Raw genomic sequence first — 15,727 nt, forward strand, 5'->3', positions numbered from 1 at the left:
TTTTTTAAAAAAATCAGTATTATAGTATAATGACATAATAAAGTACACCTGTTTTAAATGATCAGTTTGGTGAGTTTCAACCCACAAAACCACCCTCAGTAAAAGCATGCAACACTCCCACCACTGATGGGACCCCCAAGACAGAGACAAACAGAGGGAGATAGCTTCTATCCTCGGGTTCACTCTCCCATGGCCACAACAGCCAGGGTTGGGGCAGGCCAAAGCCAGGGGCGAGGAACTCCATCCAGATCTCCCACACAGGTGGCAGGGAATCAAACACCCAAGCCATAGGTTCATTAGCAGGGAGCGAGATCGGAATCAGAGTGGCCAGGACTGGAACCAGTGCTCTGATGTGGACGCCACAGCGGTGGGCCACTTCCACATGTAAAACAGTTAACACACGTGTTGTAACGCCATCAAGTGATCACATCTACATTTCCCACACTTTCCGCCTCACATCTTCCCTGAATCTGAGCCACACGTGGCTACCGGCTCACTCACCTCCTAAGTCTGTTTTATCTACAGAGACGCCCCACTGTGATTTATCTATGGAGACACTGGTTGGTGTGTCCCATGAGGCTCGTGCAGTTTGGAACTGGCTAAGAAATCCTTTACCGTGGCTCTGTCCCTGGCGCCTCCTGTAACTCTGCGGCAAGACCCAGGGGATCTACCAGATTTGGGTAGATCTACCAGATTTGCTGCATGGCTGGCACTGTGTCCGTCTGTCAGGACACATGTGTAACGTCCTGTGTTCTTTCTGAAAAATACTCCCTTTCTCCCCCAATCAACCGACAACACTCCTGGTTCACTATGTTACGGCCATATAACAAGGGACAGCGTCACAGGCCATCAATCCCCATTCAACAGGTTGCTTCTGGACCACCCTGTCCCTACAAACGGACGAGTATGCCCCGTGTCACCATCTGAAACACAGCCAGCCTCCCTGCCTGCAGGTTTCACACCCAAGGATTCAGCCAACTGCATACTGAAAATATTCAGAAAAAAAATTGCATGTCTACTGAAAATGTACACTTTTTCTCCTGCTGCCATCCCCTAAAGAATGCAGAACTGTTTATCCAGCTTTTTCTGTTGGGTTAGGTACAAGTAGCCTAGGATGATGTAAAAACGTGGGAAACGACACGGGCCATACACAGACTTGGGCATCTGCAGACTGGTGTCCTCTGCGGGTCCTGGGACAAATCCCTGGCCATCGAGGGACGGCTGTACCGGCACATCACACCTGTCACTCATCTGGTTACACACTCACACACACTGCATGTCAGACCCCCTGGGAGGAGACATTCAGTGGACACCTCCACTCAACACTCCCCAAGGCGCCCTGCACGGTCGTGCTCAGTGACCGCTGAGGGAGAGGCCCTGCTCTGCCTCCGCCGTCGGTCTCTCATCGCTCACCGCCTTCCTCCAGTCAGCAACAGCCCTTCCAACAGGAAGAAACGGGAGCAGCGAGTCCGAAGTGAGCAATCACCACTGACTGGGAAGGCTGCGGCGTGCTTCCACTCGATGCCGCCCCTGCCCTCCAGGGAGGTGTGCGTCTGCGCACTGGGAGCCTGTGGCAGAAAGTGCAGACGGGGAACCGAGGGCCCGATAAAGTGACCACCTGTTCTCTGTGCCAGGACACTGCTGCACAATTACCAAGAAAACAAGAATCGGTTGAAGTAGAGAGAGATGCCTGTGGTGTCTGGGATGGGTCAGGACAGCCTCCCCACAGGTAAGGCCAGGCCTGCTGCTGTCGCCGAGAGGGGCCGCGGAAGTCAGCCCTCTGCACCTGCAGCACGGGCCCTCAGCGGCCGGCTACCTCCCTCCCGCGCACCGCTGTGCTCCGCTGCTTCCTCACGGCCTCCAGACAAAAGCTCCAACACGACACTTGTTCTGCAACTAATCGTGCCAGTAAACCAAAGTTCCAGAAGCAAAGGCCTCTGCTTACAAACTTTTGATGCAAAAGGACACAGCTCTCCCTCACCCCCGCCCCCACCCAGGACAAGCACACATTAAATTAAGAATTCTCAGACTCTCCTGTGGCATCAAAAGCATTTAAAGTTGCTGGGTCAAAGATCCATTTCTGCAGCAGACAACCACAAAGGATTTCAGTGTTACATACAGTGGAAGTGACTGCAAGAAATTCTAAATATGGAAAGACCAGTAATTTAAGCTCCTGTTGTAGTGGCCGATGCTTTCTTTGCCGTTCGATACCTGATTCTAAGCCAGGCTCCAATTAAGGAAAGTAAGACCCAGTTTTCTGGTTGCACTGGGATTTACCGGCTCAGGGATTACCTGTCTGCCAACGCTGAGTCGTGTTTCAGAGCGAGAAACACCCTGATTACCGCAGTCAAGGACAAAGTAAGCCCCAGACCAGGGGTGCCTCCCAGCAGGCCACGGCTGTGTCCCCCACCACCACTGGCTGCAGCTGTCACAGGGGTCAGAGAGCAGAGCACGAGAAACAGCGCCCTGGCAGGTCTGCACACGGACACACACACCGAGGACAAGGGGGGCAAACACCCGAAAAGCACGCGAAAGCCGCCCAGCGAGTTCAAGCCAGAGTAATTTTCTTTAATGCTTGGATTCCGAGACCATCCCAGCTCGCTGCGCTGTGCTGTGCTGACACAGGCCCCGTCAGGTACTGGCTAGCGCTGAGATCAGAGGCCAGGACGCAGGGTGGCTCTGCCCGAATCCGTGACTAATGGGTACACTCATTCACTGTGTACACATGACTTAGCTCTCCAACCCTGGGAAACTACTCTGAATCCAGAGCATCTGTGGACTGGGTGGGATAGAACGATTTCTAAGATTCCATTTACTTCTTTGGTTTATATTTTCTTTCCTTTTTTTTAAAAAAAAAGTATTTATTTATTTGAAAGAGCTACAGAAAGGCAGAGAGAGAGAGAGAGAGTCTTCCATCTGCTGGTTCATTCCCCAACGACCGGAACTGTGCCGATCAGAAGCCAGGAGCTTCTTCCAGGTCTCCCACGTGGGTGCAGGGACCCAAGTACCTCGACCATCTTCCACTGCTTTCCCAGGCCACAGCAGAGAGCTGGATTGGAAGTGGATCAGCCAGGACTCAAACCAGCACCCACATGGGATGCTGGCACTGCAAACAGTGGTTTGATCCACTACACCACAGGGTCGGCCCCTATATTTTTTTTACTATGAAATCAAATCCTACTAAATGCTAAGCAAGAAGTTCAAAATACTTCAAATATTAGAATTTCACTACAGCAAGTGACGCTATAAACAGAAACTTGAAGCGACAAGGTCTGTGTGTCTATGGAGCAATGCCGCCTTCAGAAAAGAACTGACTGGACCCCAGTGTTCACAGGCGGGCTCAGTCACACTGGCTGAGAGGTGGAAACCACAGAATGCCGACAGAGAAACAGAGAGGTATGGGAAGTAGCCTCTTCTCAGCTGGAGGTTCTGCAGCCTGCCTATGACACCCGGAAGTGCAACAGCAGACGGCGGAGACCGTGGGAGCAGCCAGGACAAGCCTGAACCGAGAACGGCGGGGCAGGAAGCTGAAACCGACTTGGGCCCTTGTTGTCTTTGCTGACCTGCTCAATTACCCTGTCCTGGCACCACCCGAAGCCCAGACTTCCAGTTACCTGGACTAACCAATGTCTGTGTGTTTAAGTCATTGGGCTGGCTTTTCTGTTTCTCAAAGATGACGACGATCTTCTAGCTGGTAACGCTTATGGACCGACACAGTTTGATACACTGAGAAACTTAGCAATGAAAGGCAGGATCTGATCTTTACAATCAAAAGGAATGAAGATGTGAGAAGGCAAAACAAAAGACTGCCCTGTCCTTCCAAAACAACAATGGTTTTAGGATAAAGAACGAGGACCTAGAAGTTATCCCCAGGGATGCGGTCTTGCTTCACTCAGAAATGCTGGTTAGAAGTTGACAGCTTGAGACACAGTCTACTTCGCACCACTCTATGAAAGTGCTTATTTGGGGACCGGCTGTGGCGTAGCTAGTAAAGCCGCCGCCTGCAGTGCTGCCATCCCATATGGGCGCCGGTTCGAGACCCGGCTGCTCCTCTTCCGATCCAGCTCTCTGCTATGGCCTGAGATAGCAGTGGAAGATGGCCCAAGACCTTGGGCCCCTGCTCCCACCTGTGGGGAGACCCGGAAGAAGCTCCTGGCTCCTGGCTCCGGCGGTCGCAGCCAACTGGGGAGTGAACCAGCAGATGGAAGACCTCGCTCTCTGTCTCTGCCTCTCCTTCTCTCTCTGTGTAACTCAAGTAAATAAATAAATCTTAAAAAAGAAAAAAGAAAGTGCTTATTTTATTCCCATTTTACAACTGAGGAAACTGAAGCAGCGAGAGGCTGAACCTGCGAGAGCCTCCCTGCCTCACTGCGCTGCCTCCCACCGACCTCTCTCAGGCCTGGAGGAAACAGACGTCAGTGATGAAGAGGGGCTGCTGCACAAGGCTCCTCAGGGCTGCAGCTCCTGCCGCACTGTGCCACCGCTGCCCTCCCCCAGGACGGCACTGCCCCGAGACGGCTCTGTCGTGGCTGCCACTACACAGCCGAACGCAGGCCCTCAGGAGCTCACAGCCTGGCGGACACAGCACGCAACAGAGAAAGGTGTTCTTGGAGACAGTGTCGAGGGGAAGCAGGCCACACAACCTTCGAGGGACCTCTACTGGTTCACTATGATTGCAATAGGAGATCAGACAGGAGAAAAAAACTGGACAGACGGGAAGATTCGATTCCACATCCACAGAAAGTGACGCACTGCACAGACGTCTAAACCCCCAGCAACAGACACAAGGGAGGCACTTCCTGTGAGCAGCACCATGCCAACAACTTCACAATGACCCTATCATTATCATTATCCCCATGAGACACTGGCAGGCCCAGATCACACACCTAGTGTGTACGTGGCACATCCGTGCTCTCAACTGCAGGCTGCAAAGCCCGCCCTCTAACACAGTGCCCAGCCTGCGATGCGTGGACACGACCCTGGCCAGGTGCATGGAATGCAGTAATTATGTTGGTTCTATCAGGAAAGCTGGCTATTTTAGGAACCCCATGTTATTTTTCATGCAGTAAATCATACACACTAATATTTCATAAATTGAATTTGCTTAAAATTCATAAAATATATAATTAGTATTCAATACACTGGTATAAATGGGTATCAAAGAAAATTACTCAAAAAAATTACTGTGTTCTAATAATCCAGTATTGTCTGTGAGCATGTTTCCTTTAAACCACCAGAAACTGTGTTCAGCAAACAGAACTTCTTAGTCTGCCTTCTCATCAAAACTACGCTTCCAATGGACTTGAACCTTCCAGTGGAGAACTGCAATTATCCACTACACAACTCAGTCACTGAGAATGGGAAGGGAGGGAAGACAGCAGTTAGTACAGAGGAAAGATGATGTAACACATGACGCTCTTTTTCCCGTGACATCTGCTCACAGCACAGCAAAATGACGAGTATGCTTGCAAAGCCAGACTTAGGATCCACACGCTAATTCACATTAAACATGAGCTAGAACACACCAGCTAGAGCTGGTATCAGTTCAAAGTACTGTTTAGGAAGCCAGTTACCAGCAAATACATAAATGAACTAAACCACAATTGATGGGCCATTTTAAAAAAAAAATAGAATGGCTGTCCTAATGTTTTTAAAAACGTTCACTTGGAACGTGGAGCTTCCATCCAGCGGTTTGCTTCCCAGAGGCCCACAACAGCCCGGGCTGGGCCAGGCCAAAGCCAGGAGCCCAGAATTGCGTCTGGGTCTCCCGTGGGTGGCTGGCAGGGACTCGAACACTTAGGCCATCCTCTGCTGCCTTTCCAGGCATAGCAACAGGGAGCTGGATCAGAAGCAGAGCGGCCAGGACTTGAAACGGCACGCCAATGTGAGATGCAGACACCCTAAACGGACGTTTAACCTGCTACAACACAACACCCACTCAAAAGGACTATTAGTAATCACTCATTAAAACAAACAACGGGGAGATCTTTGCTTTTTAAGATGCCTTATGATATAAGTAAGTTCACAAACAATAATTTTCAGTTATATTATATTAAATGCCTATTAGTGCCCGGAGTTTTAAGAACATGATCTCATTTCATTCTTATAAGGTCATTTTTATAGCCACATTTCCAGATGCGCTGACAACACCCCAAGCATTTAGATGAGCTGCACAAGGTCACTGGGGCAAAGTGGCAGGGCCGGGACCGACACACAGCCCGCCCCGCGCACCTGCAGCAGTCTCCTGAGCTGACAGCTACCTGGGGGTGGTCGAGCGCCCTCCTCAGTCAGCGCCGCCAGCTACGGACACCTGCAGGGAGGCTCAGGAGGGCCTGTGTCCTTCACCACTCACAGTCCCCCAGGGTTGGAGGACCTTGTGTCTCCTACTCTCCTGCCAAACACATTCCGGAAACATCTTGGCTCATACCATACACTCTTTTTTGAGAAACATTAAAACACTCCTCGACACTATTTTCAAATCAAACAAAACAAGGCAGAGGTGGATGCCTGCCGCTGTGCTCTGTGTGCTTGTGCTGCACGTTAGTGAGGGAGAGAAGTCTCACCCGGCCCGTGCGTCACTTGCCACCAGCTAACCACACACAACAGCACTGCATGCAGCCTTTGACCACAGTCATTTTTTGGCCTCCTGCATTTCAGTAGCGAATTGAAAGCATTAAAGCAGGAATCCACAAACTTTCTACTGACGGCCAGAATATTTAGACCGTCAGAGCTTGGGGTCAACGGCTTGACTCTGCTTTCCCTTGGGAGAAGGCAGCCACAGACCACGCACAAATGTGTGTGTGTGGCTGCTGTGTTCCAATACTTTATGGACAAACAAACTTGAATTTCAAGTAAGTTTCAAATGTCACCAAATATTATTATTCTTTGGACCTTTTTAAACCACTTAGAAAGGTATGCTTTATGGGCTACACAAAACAAGGAGTGAGCCAGAGTTTGGTCCTACATTAAATCAAAGACATACTATCTGGTCAGGAGACAGCCAAGGAAAATGAGGGCATGATGGCCAGCGCCGCAGCTCACTAGGCTAATCCTCCGCCTGTGGCACTGGCACCCCAGGTTCTAGTCCCGGTCAGGGCACCAGATTCTGTCCCGGTTGCCCCTCTTCCAGGCCAGATCTCTGCTATGGACCAGGTAAGGCAGTGGAGGATGGCTCAAGTCCTTGGGCCCTGCATCCACATGGGAGACCAGGAGAAACACCTGGCTCCTGGCTTCGGATCAGCGTGCTGTGCTGGCCGCAGCGGCCATTGTGGGGTAAACCAATGGAAAAGGAAGACCTTTCTCTCTCTCTCTCTCTCTGTCCACTCTGTCAAAAAAAAAAAAAAGAAAGAAAGAAAATGAGGGCATGCAGCCCTGCTCCCCATCCCCATGATGCCACTGGTTCAGGAAGCCTTCTTGGACCAGCCACACGCCCACTTGGAACAGGTGTGCCCCTCCTGCACTCTATGGACACCTAGGCTCACCTCTGCTCTAGCCCTCACCATAAGATGTATTGTGGCTTTGCAGCCTCGGCTTCAAACCCCACAGCTGCCGCGACGCTGATGCCCAAGAAGAATCGTCCTGCCATTTATGAGTTCCTCTTCAAGAAGAGGGTGATGGTAGCTAATAAGGATGTGCACCTGCCGGAGCACCCAGAGCTGGCGGACAAGAACTTGCCCAACCTCCACGTCATGGAGGCCACGCAGTCACTCCAGTCTCGAGGCTACGTGAAGTAACCGTTCGCGTGGAGACACTTTTACTGGTACCTGACCCACGAGGGATCCAGCATCTCCGGGACTACCTCCACTTGCCCCCCCTAGGTCGCGCCTGTCACCCTGCGCCACAGCCGACCTGACCCAGCAGGCCCGGGCCCAAAGGTCCGGAGGGGAGCCAACAGGGACACTTACAGACAGAGCGCTGAGCCCCTGGCGCCGACGAGAACGCCGAGGCTGGGGCTGGGTCAGCAGTGAATTCCAGTCCAGAGGCAGGTTTGGTTGTGGACAGCAACCCCAGTAAAGCCAAAGGGGATTATTTTGTGTTAAGTAAACTTGTAGCCAGAAAAACGTAAAAGAAAAAAAAGCCATATTGTGGTTGATGATGCAATCGTCAGTATTTCCCCAACTGTGAGGGCAAGTAAGTTTTCACTTGTTTAGTAGTTTCTGTATCCCTAACTGACTCAGATGCTTAAAAAATGTGAAGAGTTGGCATTGTGGTACAGCGGGTTCAGTCACTGCTTGCAATGCTGGCATGCTATGTGGGACTGCTGGTTCAAGTTCCAGCGACTCTGCTTCCAATCCAGCTTCCTACTAATGCACCTGGGAAGGCAGTGGAAGATGGCCCAAGTGCTTGGGCCCCTGCGCCCACGAGGGAGACCTGGAGGGAGTTTTATGCTCCTGGCTTCAGCCTGGCCCTGCCCCGGCTATTGCAGCCATTTGGAGAGTGAAGCAGCAGATGGAAGATGTCTGTCTCTTTTTATGTCACTGTGAAAGAAGAAAGAGAGAGAAAGAGAGAGAGAGAGAGAGAGAGAGAGAGAAAGAAAGAGAAGGAAAGAGAGAGAGAAAGAATGAAAAAGAGAAAGAGAGAGAAAGAGAGAAAGAAAGAGGGAAAGAGAGAGAGAGAAAGGAAGAAAGAGAAGGAAAGAGAGAGAAAGAAAGAAAGAAAAAGAGAGAGAAAGAAAGAAAAAGGGAAAGAAAGAGAGAAAGAGAAGGAAAGAGAGAAAGAAAGAAAGGAAAGAAAGGAAGGAAAGAAGGAAAAGGAAGGAAGGAAGGAAAAGAAGAGAAGAGAAGGGGAAGGGAGGGGAGGGAGAAAGGGAGGAAGAAGAGAGTATCTGAGGGATGGGTGTTTGGCACACTTGGGATGCTGTTCCACTCCTCTCCAGCTTCCTGCCAGTGCTACCCCGAGAGGCAGCAGATGACGGCTCAAGCATGTGCATCCCTGCCTTCCACGTGGAGACCCAGAAGGAATTCTGGACTCTGTATCAGCCTGGCTCAGCCCTGGCTGTTGTGGGCATTTGGGGAGTAAACCAGCAGACGGGAGATCCCTCTGTGTCTCTTTGTATCTGTCTTTCAAATAAAATGAAAATAAAGGAGCTGGCGCCGTGGCTCACTTGGTTAATCCTCCATCTGCGGCACCGGCATCCCATACGGGCGCCGGATTCTGTCCCGGTTGCCCCTCTTCCAGTCCAGCTCTCTGCTGTGGCCCGGGAAGGCAGTAGAGGATGGCCCAAGTGCTTGGGCCCCTGCACCCCATGGGAGACCAGGAGGAAGCACCTGGCTCCTGGCTTCGGATCGGCGCAGTGCCTGCCATAGCGGCCATTTGGGGGGTGAACCAATGGAAGGAAGACCTTTCTCTCTCACTGTCTAACTCTATCTATCAAAATAAATAAATAAATAAATCCTTAAAAAAAAAGAAAATAAAAATTTTAAATAGTTTAAAAATTATTTGACAAGGAAAGGAAGGACAATCAAAGGCACATCAACTCAGGATTCTTAGCTCTATGCAGACACCAGGCGTCAGCTCAGGGTCCCGATGGCCGGTTCAGTGGCACACAGGGAAGGGGTTAAAGCAGGGGCTCACCCACTTTCTGCATCTGTTTACAATCTACATTGTTTATCCATAAATACGCACCAACCCCTCAGTCTGTTCTCTTTACTTATACCCTCCTCAAGGCCAGGCATCTGATTATCTTGTTTAGACTAATTTAGCAAGAATGCTCCAAACACAAATTTAGAAGACCACAGAATCTCCAAAAAGGCTACAGGGTACCCTGGGGTTCTGCAGAACAAACATGGAAAAAGTGCTCCCCAACCCCCGCCCATAACACCAGCCTTCAAAGTGAATGACAGCTTCATATAATTTAGAGAAAACCCCCCAAAAAAAGAATACTGGATACAATATGAAACTCTGTGTGGGAAAGTCTACCACGCTATTACCACGTGAAGCATAAAAAAGAGAAATATCTTTTAATCATGGAGAGGGCTGGAGGGATGATCCTCTGGTGTAGAATCATTAACCTCTTCTATCTCTTCTTTTTAAAAAATATTTTATTTATTTATTTATTTATTTATTTGAAAGGCAGAGTTAGAGAGAGAGAGACAGAGAGAGAGATCTTCCATCCGCTGGTTTACTCCCCAAATGGCCGCAATGGCCAGAGCCAGGCCAATCCAAAGCCAGGATCCAGAAGCTTCATCCGGGTCTCCCACATGGGTGCAGGGGTCCAAGCACTTGGGCCATCCTCCGCTGCTTTCCCAGGTGCATTGGGAGGGAGCTGGATCGGAAGTGAAGCAGCTGGGACTAGAACCAGCGCCCCTAGGGGATGCCAGCACTGCAGGCAGTGGCTTTCCCCAGTACACCACAGTGCCGGCCCCCTCTTCTATCTCCTCTATGCTGGAGTCTCTCTGTCTGGAATCCTACTCAGAAGAATGTTTTCAAACACATAAAATGATAATTTTTTTCCAATGTATTTAAAAGGCAAAGAGAAACGACAGACAGAGATCTCCCACCCTCTGGCTCACTCCATAATGCCCAGCATAGTTGGGGCTGGGCCAGGCCAAAGCCAGGATTCCAGTGCTTCATGTGGGGCCCACGGACTTGGGCATCCTGCTGCCTCCAGGGTGTGGACCAGCTGGATGCTGGAATCAGGAGCAGAGCAGAGCCAAGACTCCAATCCAGGCCCTTGGATGATGGAGATGGAGGGCGTCCCAAGCGGCGTGGTCCACCCCATGCCAAATGCCCCCCTTCGTATATGCCGTTTCTAAAAGGAAGCCAGTTACAATAATAATGGAGCCACAGACCACCCCGACACTTCCTGTCTTCTGTTTTATTTTTCTGCCCAGTATTTGTCACTAATACACTACAGACTGTGTTGTCTTAGAATTAGCCTCAAAATTCTGCTCAATTAGCATCTAAGCTTATGAGGACAGAGATGCCCCTCGGTTTTGTTTACCACTCTGAGGTCTGGTAGAGCTGAACTCCTAGACCCACGAAAGGCAGCCCTTCCAGGATCTGTCGAGTTTAAGACAGGTAACAGGCGATGCTACATGATTAACAACACCTTCCCGGTGGGCCCTGCGACCTTTCTGTCCACACAGTGTCACTCAAACACAGAGGAAACTTGATTTCTGTTGACGGACATGAGACAGAGGAGTCGAGTGCCTCACGGTTAGTCAGTGGACAGAATCAAGGGCCCCCGGCTTGCTCACTGGGCCCCTCCACCTTGCCCCTGGCACCTTGCCTTCCTGTCTAACCACACGCTAAGGACGGCAGAGGCTCTCCCTGCCCCACGCAGACGCCTTCATGACAAATGGCCACTCCCTCCTTTGCAACGGGCTTCTGGGATTTCTGACTTCTTGCCAAGACCATTCTTAAATAGAGGAGAAGTTTTTTTGAAAATCCACCCAATCAGAATAAATCAGAAGGCGAGCGGGGACTTACACGCTCAGAGGTGACCGGCCACCTTCGTAAGCCAGACACCTAAAACCTCAGAGAGGCCGTGACACCTTCCTGCAGCATGTGTGCAGGTGCGCCGGACTCAAAGGCAAACCAGAGAGCCAGGGAAGAAAGGGGAGGAGGGGCGGGAGGCTAATGCCGAGGTCAGCTGCAGGGAAGGAAACAGGGTGAGATGGTTTCATAACTCAGCAAGCAGCCAGACCCAACAGGAAGGCGGCTCTGGCCCTTCTGCTGTGGTCACAGCGAACGTCAGCCTCCCCACACCCCACTATCCGCCAGAAAGCCGAGCTGAGGAAGTGCATTCTGTCACGTGGGCTTCGGAGCCACTCAACCCCCTGTGCCTGAAATTCACTCTGAATCCTGCTGAGCCTCCAGGAGCCCCCACCCCCAGGTCTCCACGGGAACGCCGCGAGACAACCTGCAGAAGCCGCTGCTGCTCTGTTTCCACATTCTGAGTGCTGATGAACCAGCAACAGCCGGCCTCCGGCAGAGGCTAGCGGGAAGTCCCACGCAGAGGCACCAACAGGATCCCAGATCGAGAGAAGGGAGACACGCCCCCGAGTCCACGGGACAGTGCTGCCCTAGCACTCCCCGCACAGCTGCTGACCGCCAGCTCTGGGCTGGACCCTCCAAGAAGGACTCAGGGCCAGGCCGTGGGACGACCCTGTAGCCTCTGCAGGTGTACACCCACACCTGACAGCCCTGAAGGGACAAGGGCGACAGAGCTCACGAACACAGGGAATTCACAGCCAACCTCCTCCCAAACACAGTGTTGTCTCAATATTGTGTGTTTTGTTTAAAATGTAGTATAAATAATTATATAACTGAATAAGAAACTGAAAACTTTAAAAACAAATTATTTACATTAGTCTAAATTCACTTTTTGACTAACAGTGAAAATCAGAAAATAGGGTATATGTCCACTTAGTGGTTTTAGCAAAAAAAAAAAAACAAAACAAAAACTGCTACTCATTCTACAGAATACTACAGAGCCATTAGACAGTGTGAAATAGACCAGTAGGTGCAGCCCGGGGAAAACCCAGGACGTACTGTTACAGGAAAAGACTAAGCTGAGCTGCTGCAGGATTGCCATTATGCAAAATGTGTGTGTGTGTCTGTGTGTGTGTGTCATACTCTGCACCGTGGGGGAGGCTGTGTGTGTGTGTCACACTCTGCACCGTGGGGGAGGCTGTGTGTGTCTGCACTCACACTGTTCACGGTGGGGAGGCTGTGTGTGTGTGTCACACTCTGCACCATGGGGGAGGCTGTGTGTGTCTGCACTCACACTGTTCACGGTGGGGAGGCTGTGTGTGTGTGTCACACTCTGCACCATGGGGGAGGCTGTGTGTGTCTGCACTCACACTGTTCACAGTGGGGAGGCTGTGTGTGTGTGTCACACTCTGCACCGTGGGGGAGGCTGTGTGTGTCTGCACTCACACTGTTCACGGTGGGGAGGCTGTGTGTGTGTGTCACACTCTGCACCGTGGGGGAGGCTGTGTGTGTCTGCACTCACACTGTTCACGGTGGGGAGGCTGTGTGTGTGTGTCACACTCTGCACCATGGGGGAGGCTGTGTGTGTCTGCACTCACACTGTTCACGGTGGGGGAGGCTGTGTGTGTGTGTCACACTCTGCACTATGGGGGAGGCTGTGTGTGTCTGCAATCACACTGTTCACAGTGGGGAGGCTGTGTGTGTGTGTCACACTCTGCACTATGGGGGAGGCTGTGTGTGTCTGCACTCACACTGTTCACAGTGGGGAGGCTGTGTGTGTGTGTCACACTCTGCACCGTGGGGGAGGCTGTGTGTGTCTGCACTCACACTGTTCACAGTGAGGAGGCTGTGTGTGTGTGTCACACTCTGCACCGTGGGGAGGCTGTGTGTGTCACACTCTGCACCCTGGGGAAGGGGAGAGGACTGGAGAGTGTCAGGGGAATGTTCACGTTATACCTTACGTATTGCTGAGTTGTTTTTTTCTTTTTAAGAGACAAACAGGTAGACAGATCTTCCATCCAATGGTTCACTTCCAAAATGCCTGCAACGTCAGGGCTGGGAGCTGGGAGCTGGGAGCTGGGAGCTGAACCCAGGCCTCCCCCGTGAGTGGGAGGAACCCAGCCGTTGAAGCCATCACTGCTGCCTCCCAGGGTCTACACCGCAGGAAGCTGAGTCAGACCCTGGGGTCAGGAGTGGACCCAGGCACGCCCAACCCTTGCTTGAGAATGTCCCCAGGTTGTATTTACCTACCACTGTCTTCCCGGTAAAGGAAGAAAGAATGGGGTGATCATGTGACGCAAAGGGGGAGTCTAGAGATGAAAGCTAGGCTTCACGCTCAATCAGCTGTGACTGCCGGGTGAGAATCCGCTCAGACACAGCTACAGCTACCATCCAGCACAGCGCAGAGCAGCCGCGGCGGCTGCCACGATGACAACAGGAGTCTAAGACTGAGCGCTCTGAAGAGACGGGAACGTCACAGCAGACAAATCCCCCACCCAAAAGGACTGGACGTTTACCAACGTCGGTTTCTCACATCTTCCTATCAAGCTCGATGTGTCTTGTTATGTTGCAAAACTGCCATACTTCCGTGGGACGTACTTACTCCTTGGTACCGAAACCCAACCAGCCTTGACAGCAAGCTCCTACAGCGCATCCGAAGACAAGCAGCAACACCTCGATCAGGAAGAGGTTCGGCTAACCGGGGAGAGAGGGCAAAAAAAACCCAAAGATGTTGGCACTGACAGGAAAACAAGAACGCAGGAATGTCCTGGATGAGTCAGCAGGTGAACAGGAAGACAAGACAAAGAGAAAACCAAAGTGCACTCAAACGCACCAGCTGGTTTTTTAGTTTTTTTGTTTTTTTTTTTTTTAAATTCTTGAAACGTAGGTTTGTTTTTTTTTTTTTTAAGATATATTTTATTTATTTGAAAGGCAGAGCTATAAAGAGGGAGACAGGGAGAGACAGAGAGATCTTCCATCTGCTGGTTCACTCCCCAAATGGCTATAACGGTCAGGGCCCAGCCATGCTGAAGCTGAGAGCCAGGACTTCATCTAGGTCTCCCCAGGCTTGGCCATCCCCCAGTGCTTTCCCAGGTGCATCAGCAGGTAGCTGGGTGGGAAGTAGAGCAGCCAGGACTCAACCCAGCGCCCATATGGGATGATGGCGTTGCAGGCAGTGTCAACCCACTACATCACAACACAGTTTACAATGAAATGGACCCATCTTAATCCTACATTCAGTAAGTTGTGATAAATTCATGTGCTGTACAACTCCCATATTCAAGAGAGAGAACATTTCTACAACTCTAAGAGTTTTGTGTTCCTTCCCCATTAATCCTCTCCTGTCCTGGCTCTGGTTAACCACTTCTCTGTCAGTTTGCTGATACAGATTAAATCTGTCTTTTCTGGAATCCCATAAAATGAAATCCTAAGTATATACTCTTTTGTGTAAGGCTTTCGTTCACCTAGCATAATGTTTTCAAGGCTCATCCACACCATACCCACATAACAGTCTTTCATTCCTCTTTGTGGCTGAATAATATTCCACTGTATGGCCACAGTGTGCTCGTGGGCAGTTTCTAGATATTCTGGATAAGTTTGTCAGGAGGCCTTTGATAACTTGTATTTCCTAACTCAACAGTACCCACGCACCCTCAGTTCACACAGCTCCAGCCCTTCACAGGGGAACCAGGCCCAAGGGGAAAAGCCATCACTTACTTCACAAACAGATTCAGAATCTGACATATGCCAGGGAGAGTCCAAGCACCGGGTACAGGGTGACGACCCTTCCTATAAAACTGGCATCCTTTGGAGGGGGACAGACAAAATAAGCAAACAAGGTCATCTCAGGGGGACGCGATGGGAAAGTGAGAAGGGAAGTCAGGAGGGCGTGTGTCGAATCAGGGAAGCTGTCTGAGCTGAGGCCGGAGTGGCACCCAGGACACAGCTCTGAAACTCACTGAGATCAAAGCATCCGTGCAAAGGGAGTGTGAGGCCCAGGCGGGACTGCACTTCTGGTCAAGGAGCAGAAAACAGGGCGTGTGACAGGAGGGCAGGGGCACGGCGCAGAGGGGAGCGCAGAGGCCGGACGGAATGTCACGGGCCAGGAAGAGAGGGTATGGGCAGGAGAGTAAACCAAGCAGGCTTGCACATCAGAGTCCACCTGCTGTCTGCAGAGAAGCGCTGAGGGAGAGGGTGGGGGCAGGTCATGCGTGGCGATGGTGTGAGGCAGCTGGGAGAAGACAGGGAGAGCAAAGGAAACACGGGAGGTGGGGGAGGGTTAGGATCAACA

The 15,727-nt window shown here is 51.1% G+C and overlaps 1 protein-coding gene and 1 pseudogene across 2 annotated transcripts in view; one reads left to right on the forward strand and one right to left on the reverse strand.

Annotated features, from left to right (window-relative positions):
* Positions 1-15,727, reverse strand: part of PACS1 (phosphofurin acidic cluster sorting protein 1) — a 180,936-nt gene that overhangs the window by 115,126 nt on the left and 50,083 nt on the right. The gene's annotated exons all lie outside the window — the stretch shown is intronic.
* Positions 7,506-8,013, forward strand: LOC133764830 (small ribosomal subunit protein eS10-like; annotated as a pseudogene).

The sequence above is a fragment of the Lepus europaeus genome, chromosome 7, assembly GCF_033115175.1.
Source record: "Lepus europaeus isolate LE1 chromosome 7, mLepTim1.pri, whole genome shotgun sequence".
Lineage (NCBI taxonomy): Eukaryota > Metazoa > Chordata > Mammalia > Lagomorpha > Leporidae > Lepus > Lepus europaeus.